This window comes from Microtus pennsylvanicus, chromosome 22 (assembly GCF_037038515.1).
Source record: "Microtus pennsylvanicus isolate mMicPen1 chromosome 22, mMicPen1.hap1, whole genome shotgun sequence".
NCBI classification, from domain to species: Eukaryota; Metazoa; Chordata; class Mammalia; order Rodentia; family Cricetidae; genus Microtus; species Microtus pennsylvanicus.
The window spans coordinates 12306889-12315930 of NC_134600.1; the positions used below are offsets into that span (position 1 = coordinate 12306889).

The following is a 9042-nucleotide window of genomic DNA, read 5'->3' on the forward strand; positions in this document are numbered from 1 at the left end:
TGTATTCAATCTGTAGATTGCTTTTGGTAAGAAATTGGATCAATCTTGCTTGACAGAGTTATGTCTACTTGGAGATTTGCAAAACAGGCCATTTCCTAACTCTGTGTGTCAGGTTACAGATCTCAGATGTCAACATGTGTATTTCGGCACCATCAATCTATTTCTTGTTAATGACATCCGCTCTCCTAGGGAAGAGGCTACTCTTTTTTAAAGTCAATATAGAAAATTTTATTTAATCTTAAAAGTGTACTTTTTTTGGTTTTTTGAGAAAGGATTTCTTTGTAGTTTTGGAGCCTGTCCTAGAACTAGATCTTGTAGACCAGGTTGGCCTCAAACTAACAATGATCTGCCTGCTTCTGCCTCCTGAGTGCTGGGATTAAAGGCCTGAGTCACACTGCCCATCTAAAAGTGCATTATTATCATCACTTTAAAAATCCCTTTTTGGTATCAGTTTCAAATACTTTCTTTTTTTCTTTTTCTTTTTCTTCTTTTTTTTTTTTTTGGATTTTCCAGACAGGGTTTCTACATAGCTTTTGGTTCCTGCCCTGGTACTAGTTCTTGTAGACCAGGCAAGCCTCAGACTCACAGAGATCCGCCTGCCTCTGCCTCCCGAGTACTGGGATTAAAGGTATACGACACTACCGCCTGGCTCAAATACTTTCCTTAAGTGTATTGCTGCTTTTATCTCTATTTGTTTCTGTTATCCAAAGTTTCTAAGTCATTAATAGTTTCATTTCATTTCTTCTAGTTATGTTGATTTCTATGTAGATCAATGTCTCCTATATTTTAAGCTTGCCTCATGCTGTGTAATTGACAATTATTTTGCCGGGCAGTGGTGGCGCACACCTTTAATCCCAGCCCTTGGGAGGCAGAGGCAGGCAGATCTCTGGGAGTTCGAGGCCAGCCTGGTCTACAAGAGCTAGTTCCAGGATAGTCACCAAATCTACAGAGAAACGCTATCTCGAAAAAAAATTGAGAATTATTTTGAACACCTAATTCTGCCTCTGCTGCCCAGTTCTGGGAGAACTGTCCTGCAACTCCTTCCAGGTTTGTCCTTCACTAGTCCGTTGGAATGAAAAATAGAGCAGTTAATGAGTGTCTGTTGATCTTTCTGACTTTTACTGGGAACATTGAAATCTAGAGGGATTGTTATAAGAATTGAACTCATTGAAAACTTTGTAGCTGGTGGAGACACAGTACAGGAAGTGAGAGGTTAGCCTGAGGGTGAGAGCTTTCCCCTTTCCACTGAGATTACTTATGTGGAATCAGGTAGTCAATTGTGATGCTGTATTGTTATCCTGATTGACCATTGTTAGCAGTCCACAGACAATGGCAATCTGTGTATGGACTGACCTTATCTTGAAACCTAATGTGTGATATTTACAGTAGTTTATCCAAAATAGATGATCTGGGTAAAATGTTGTGTCCCTGCTTAAGAGGACCATTACTTTTCTGGAATAAGATCTTTATCTTTAGGGAAAATACATGAGAAATATATATTGTGCTCTAATACAAATCCCTAGTCTCTGGAGCACAGGGTCATAAAGCCTGTTTCAACTTTTCAAAATAATTTTTTGAGATTAAAAGTACAACATATTCACATTGTCTTTGCTCCCTCCAAGCCCCAACATGATCCTGATTGTTTTCTAATTCATGGTCTGTTTTTGTCTAACAACAGTTACAAAATAAACACAGTTACACAGGAACAGTGGTTACTTTATGAATGTGACCTGTGTTTGTCTGGAGGATTTGCCATCTCTGAGGCAGTGGGATGGCTGCACTGGAAAGTTAGTGTACAATGGAATGTGCACAGAAAGGACCCTGTGCTTTGGATGAGAAACAGGATGTGGTGTAGGAGAGTGGAATAAGGTGTACTAAATACAGTCTTTCTAAACTAGGTCCCTGTCTGCTGGGCTGGGAGGGCAGAACTGGAAGGACTGTTCTGTCTGAGTCATTTGATCTCTGATAGAGGAGCTGCTCATATTGTGAGGCCCAGCTGGGTGGCCATAGCCTGTGAGGAATTTTGGGAAGGGTTAGAAATCAGGAGTACTAGTGGCAGACAGTTTGTGGGTTCTTTCCATGATTTTCTTCTGCCTCTGCTGTAAGAAGTAGTAAGGAAGATCACAAGCTATACCGTGGTGAGTGTTGGGTGTTCAGGTCTGTTGAACTGTCATTTCTGCTATAACATGGACTGATCATGACAAGACTGTAGTTATGTTGGTCCATGTGGTTCATGTTGGCAGTGGCCCTTATCCTCTGAGCCTCCCTGTATATGAATTTATTGGGGCAGGGGAGTCTCTGGAAATTCAGGATATGATGCTGATTGTCCAGAGTATACCCATGGACACTGTTCTAGGTGTGCAGTGGGAAGAGAGATTAGAAAACTAAAGATCTAGATTCCAGAAGTTGTCAGTATTGCATTGCAATTTCAGATTTGTGTTATAAAGATTACAAATAGTTTAGGAACTGGTAGGAAATGATGATATTGATCTTCTAGTGATGCATGATTAGAATGCTTTTAATGTAATCCTGCCACTAGCTGCAAAGGTGTGATCCAGTGAAGCTTAGGTCAAGGGGACAAAGGAGTTTCTGATCTGCAGACATTTCTCAGGAGTGCATTGTGTTGGGCAGGTAGATAGAGCATAATTCACATCTTGGACCATAATCCATGTAGGAGAAAATAAATTTTAAATCATATTTCTTTCTTTACATAAACAAGTTTATTCATGACACAGTTTTTTAAAAAAAAACCATCCCTTTTTTTTTTTTGGTTTTTCAAGACAGGGTTTCTCTGGTTTTGGAGCCTTTCCTGGAACTAGCTCTTGTAGACCAGGCTGGTCTCGAACTCACAGAAATCGGTCTGCCTCTGCCTCCTGAGTGCTGGGATTAAAGGCATGCACCAACAACGCCCAGCCTAAACCCTTTACTTTTAAATGAGTTTAAAAAAATAAACAAAATCCAGCTTCCTCCTCCTTGAACAACAACAACAACAACAAAAATACACTGCAAAACTTCCCGAAACAAAGTAGTGTATTTCTCCAAGGGAAAGTGTAATTCACACTGAATCCCCTGGAGTGAGTTCTTTCTGCTACAAAAACCTGCAAAGAAAGACACTCAAGACAGAAAAATAAAAAAGCAAACAATAGTTCACCAGACAATCTTGGAGCAGGAGCCCCTCGGAAAGAAAAGCAGACTTTGCCTAGACCTGAAAGGACAGTAGAAGGCAGGCAGGGTCTGCAAAAGGCAGGGAGAAGATGAGGGAAGGAAACAAGCTGAACAGATTGGTGCCCTCCAGAGCTCTGGTTGAAAAAATGCCCTCCAACCACCCATGCCCACCTTCCCTTGAGCAGGCCCAAAGAGAATGAGGTGGATCAGGCAAACAGGGAGCAGGTTGCACATTTGAGAAGTGTCTATATTGAATCTCCAGAGGGAACTTGTCACCACTGCCCCAGTCCCTGGGCCTGGCCTACTACACAGAGTAGGTCCCTCCTCACTTAGTTATGGGATTCTCTCCCTTCCACAGTATATCTTTTTTAAAAAATATTTTTCCATCTTCTGTTTTTATTTCTTTTCTTTTAACTCTTTTTTTTTTTGATCCCAGAATCAAGACTGTGAGCTGCTGTAATTGGCAGTTCATGCACAGTATTGGGCACATTGGAAACCCATCTGTTGTGCTGATGGGAATCACCTTGATCTGTCTCCCTCTAAACTGGGAATCATCTAAAGCCAGGGAAGTTCTCACTGACTCTTTGTCTAAGAATTCTATATATACAAACCCTTTGGCAGGGCCACTGAATTTGACACAGACTGTAGTAACACGGTTGACTGGACCACATCCATGAAAGTGAGCTTACAGCTCTTCTGCTGTTGCACCATGGTCCACATTGCCAACATAGATGGAACTGGCATCAGCCTCCATCTTTTCCTCAAGAGATGAGATCACTGAGCCAGCATTACTTGGGGTTGTACTCTTCTTCATCTGCTTCTCTACCTCATTTTGTAGCTCCTTTAACTTCTCATCCTCTTCCTCTATCTCCCTGACTCCCTGAAGCTTTGATCACTTCTAGCTCTGGGCCCTCAATATCTGGGACCTATCCGTGGGGTTCACCTTAAGTAGTATTTGCTCTTCCTGCTTCTGGCTGCCAGGGAGTCCCCAGGTGTGCCCAGAACCTGGAGAGGGGGCACAGGACCAGTGCTCTTTGGGAATGCTGTTCCCATGGTCCCCTGCACCCCTGGCTCTCTCCCTCTCAGGCTCCCCAAAGTCCCCGGGCCCACTGCTCAGGCACGAATCTCCAACCACCTGCTTCCCCCACTGCTCCTTAAATCATTTTTCTGGGTTGTTTGGGATTGGGCATCAGTGGAGCAGCATTTATCTGAAACCAGAAGAAAACACAAGGGGCTGGGGATCCATCACAATAGATCTCCTTCCTCTGTTTGCAAAGAGAGCAACTATATCATGAGGTTTCTGTCTTTGGAAGACGTATCACTAATTGGAGGTCAGAAACAACAGTTTTGTTGTTGTTTATTTTATTTTATTTATTTATTTTTTTTGGTTTTTCGAGACAGGGTTTCTCTGCGGCTTTGGAGCCTGTCCTGGAACTAGCTCTTTAGACCAGGCTGGCCTCGAACTCACAGAGATCCACCTGTCTCTGCCTCCAGAGTGCTGGGATTAAAGGCATGTGCCACCACCACCCATCCAGAAACAACAGTTTAAGTGTTACTTTGAGATAACTTTGTGAAAGTTTTGCAGTTTGTGTTCATTTAATTTCTGTACACATATAATCAAAGGTAGCTGGGTAACATTGGTGAAGACCACACTTTTCCTTGCCTAAGTTTTCTTTGGTCTTTTGATTAAAAGTTGATTATACATTTCTGCATCTGCTTTTGCCTTTTTATATCCTTCCCCTTAATTCTTTCACAAAATTGTGCACATTTTTTATTTATGTATTTTTATTTATGTAAATTTTTTATTTATGTATAATTATTTATGTATAAATTTTTATTTATGTGTATTTATGTATATTTTTATTTATATATAATTATGTATATATATGTATACTACTTTTTCTGTAATCTGACTGTAATCTAAATATATTATTGGTTATCTTTAAAATAATGGACCTTCATCAATTTTATTAAGAAAATTTCTAATTTAATCAGGTCATTATTGTGTTTTGGAAAGTTTATGTTAAAAGACTGCTTGTATTCATCTTTGATGCCTGCGTCTTTCCATTTCCAGGCATTTCTATCTTTTCCAGTTGTTGCTATCTTCATGTTTGAATCTTTGCTACTTAAGTGTTGGTATAAACAATACATAATTCCTTGAGCTTTTTGAGTGTTTCCACTGTGAATATTGGTTTGTTATCAGTTGTCCAGTTATAAATTGTTGGGCAAAGCTATTTGTATTCATTTAATGGTAAAAACTTATCATACACAACATCATAGTTTTTATAGATCGTCTTCATTAGGGTCTTATTTTTCTTTTTTATGTTTTGTTTTTCTTGTTTTTATTAATCTAAGAAAGACTTGACTTACTGGATAAAAGCTTTTTTGTGTCTGGGCAGGAGGCTCAGCACATATTCTTTTTGTGGATGACCTGAATTCAGATACCTATGCTAGTTGATAGGATAATTGCTGAAGCCCGTGAGGGTCCAACACAGATAATTATTTGCCCTAACTGGACTGTAATGGAGTCACTAGGAATGATCAGACGAAATTTACAGGGTCATCCTTGTAGGGCAAGATCTCTGGAAGATCTCTTTTTTTTTATTATCCAAACACCTTATTGAGTGGGAAAACACATTAGGCTGTCTCCTAGGCAACCAGGTGAATGGGCTTTTAGTCAGGTCCTCACCTAAGTGTTTGCTAGCTGTCTAGCAGGCCATAAATTAGCATCTCTATAAGACTTCCTCCAAGCCAGGCAGTGGTGGTGCATGCCTTTAATCCCAGCACTTGGGAGGCAGAGGCAGGTGGATCTTTGTGAGTTCTAGACCAGCCTGGTCTGCAAGAGCTAGTTCCAGGTGGGAACCAAAACCACCGAGAAACCCTGTTCGAAAAAGAAAAAACAAAAAAAAAAATAACAAAAGACCTCCTCCAAATTTCCAAGAAATAGGCACCAAACATCCTGACCAGTTTCAGCCAACACCTCTCCTCAGGAGATCTACATTTCTAACAAAAGAAGAAAGGAACTATACATTCTTGCTATTGTTATGCAGAGACAGCTTGTCTGATGAGCTACGTGATCAGCTCATACCTGGCCTATGGCTTTTATGCTTGGCTGCTACACCATACAGAAATATGGGCCTACAGTTAACAAATCCCTAATATTCCCAATTCAGCAACCCTCCTTTCTGTATGTCACCTGTTTGTGTTGTATGTGTCTGTGTGTGTATGATATGCTCTGTCATGCACAAACACACAAAAATATCAGTAACCATATTTTCAAAAGTGCTTGGAACTTATAGAGCAGTTGGAATAAAGCAAGTTGCTTTACATGTACACTGTTCTTTAAAAATCTGTTCTCTTGAAATTCCATTGAAAAAGATTTTATTTCCTCACTGTGATGCAGACTTGGATTCAATCACCAATTGTAGGAAAAAGCATGGTAGTGATCCTAACAGACATCATTTTCATTATCATAAGAGAATGAGATGCTTTCAGTAATCAAAACTATTTTCTGTAAAGTAAAAATATCAGAAGACTTACAGAGAATATTGTAAATTTTGGTGAAACAGTCAACTCATTTTCTATTATTGGTAAAGGACAGAACAGGAGCTGGGCAGTGGTGGCACACACCTTTAATCCCAGCACTTGGGAGGCAGAGGCAGGCGGATCTCTGTGAGTTCGGGACCAGCCTGGTCTACAAGAGTTAGTTCCAGGACAGGCTCCAAAACCACAGAGAAACCCTGTCTGTACTCGAAAAACCAAAAAAAAAAAGGAGGGAACAGGAGTGTACAGGATGCATGATGGCCAGTGATTTCTCGGGAATTGATTTTGATTAGAATCTTACAATACTTCTTTAAGAAACACACACATACACACACACAGACACACACACACATATATACAGGTCTTCTTTAAGAAACACACACACACATATACAATTCTTCTTTAAGAAACATATATATGTATATGTATATATATTTATGTTTGTCTCATTCCAGATGGTTGTGAGCCACCATGTGGTTGCTGGGAATTGAACTCAGGACCGTTGGAAGAGCAGGCAATGCTCTTAACCACTGAGCCATCTCTCCAGCCACTCAGAATATTTCTTATACTCTTTGGTGATAAGCAGTTCTACATTTCTCTTCTTGATCTCAGATGCTTGCTTTTAATTATTTAATTTTATTTTTTCATTTATATTTTAATAATAAAACTTGCCTGAAGATCATAAAGTAAAACAGATGCCATGGCCAGCCTTACACCACAGGCAAGGCTGACACATAGCTTTAATCCCAGTAGTCACACTAATTTGTTGTAGAGTCAAATGCTGGTGTCTCATATCTTTAATCCTATCACTAAGGAGTTGCAGATAGGAAGTGACATGTCTGGACAGAGAGAGGAATATAAGGTGGTACGAGAGAGGAGCTGAGGATTGAGTGTTTTGTAGAAACAACATTCAGTCTGTGGACTTACAGAGATAGGATACCCCATTTAATCAGTCTAGCAAAATTCACCTAGGGCTTCCCTTGGAGGGGATGCTGAGGCTTAGTAAAAGTCAGATTAAGAGAAATGAAGACAGAATCATAGGTTAGACCTAGAGGATGAAAGGTCAATAGAAAGCAGCCTGAGTTTATTTCTCAGCCAGCATATATACTAAACATAGTCAAAAGGCAGAACAAAAAGCAGTACAGTCAGCTCCCCACCTCCCTGCACTGTGCTTGGAGGCAGCTCAAACCTGTGCATTATCTGACTCAGCTAAGCAGCTTCTAATCACTAACAAGGAGTGCCCTTGGCTGGCCTGCACTTGCCCAAATCTTAATAGAAAAAATGCACTCTTTCAGCTGGGCAAATGCTTTTTCTCTTGGCTGACGCAGATGTTATTCATATAATTTAACCTTGGTCAATTCTTGCTAATAGATGAATTTTCAATTTTCTTTTTAATATCAATGCAGATTTTTTCCACATAACTTTATAGCTTTTTGTCTGTTTATATGGTAAAAATATTGATTTTAAAATAATATCTTTCCCCTGCAGTAAAATTCCTATAGGGGAATGCATAGAGGTTAAAATGCCTAGAATGAAAACCATGAGGTGGTGGCTCATGCCTTTAATCCCAGCACTTGGATGGCAGAGGCAGGTGGAATTTGAGGCCAGCCTGGTCTACAAGAGCTACTTCCAGTAGACGTTCCAAGGCTACAGAGAAACCCTGTATCAAGAAAAATGTCTTGAATGTAATCAAACTTGAGATCCATACCATCCGTATGTGCGTCCTATAAGTTTATTTCCACTAAACAAATTTTTTTCTCCACTTTAGATGACAATTTTCTTTGACTATTTAAATCTTTGTCACCTTTCATAGTTTGGTTCTAATTACTGTTTTGAATTTTTTACCCAAATAGTGGACTATAGATGGTAAATGCCTTGCAGCAATTTCCGGAAATTATTAAGATTTCACAAATAATCCCTTCTAATTTTTAAATTTAGGCCTCAAATTTTTGTAAAAGTATTTTACATGCTGAATAATTAATAGAATCTCCTTTTTGTATATTTTCAGAATATTCTGTATATTTTTAATCCCCAAGGAGACAAAGTTTGCTTTACTTCAGCAAACATTTTCTCTAAAGTATGTTCATTTGAATCATCTAATAAAATTCTGTATAATGTTGAAAACATACCTACCTTGATTATAATTTCAATTATAATAAGTAACAAACTACTAACCTGCAGTACTTTATATCCTAATTTGTTTATGATAAAACTTTGGAGGACTAGAAATTTTCATTGCATGTTTAAGTGAATGGTATTAGGTAAAATATATTGAGTAAGAATATAATATCATAGACAGTATGTTTTAACAAAAATAATGTCATGTTTGTATCA

The 9042-nt window shown here is 39.1% G+C and overlaps 1 pseudogene; it reads right to left on the bottom strand.

Moving 5' to 3' along the window:
* Nucleotides 1-3561: 3561 nt before the first annotated feature.
* Nucleotides 3562-7410, bottom strand: LOC142840054 (polyadenylate-binding protein 2 pseudogene; annotated as a pseudogene).
* Nucleotides 7411-9042: the final 1632 nt, after the last annotated feature.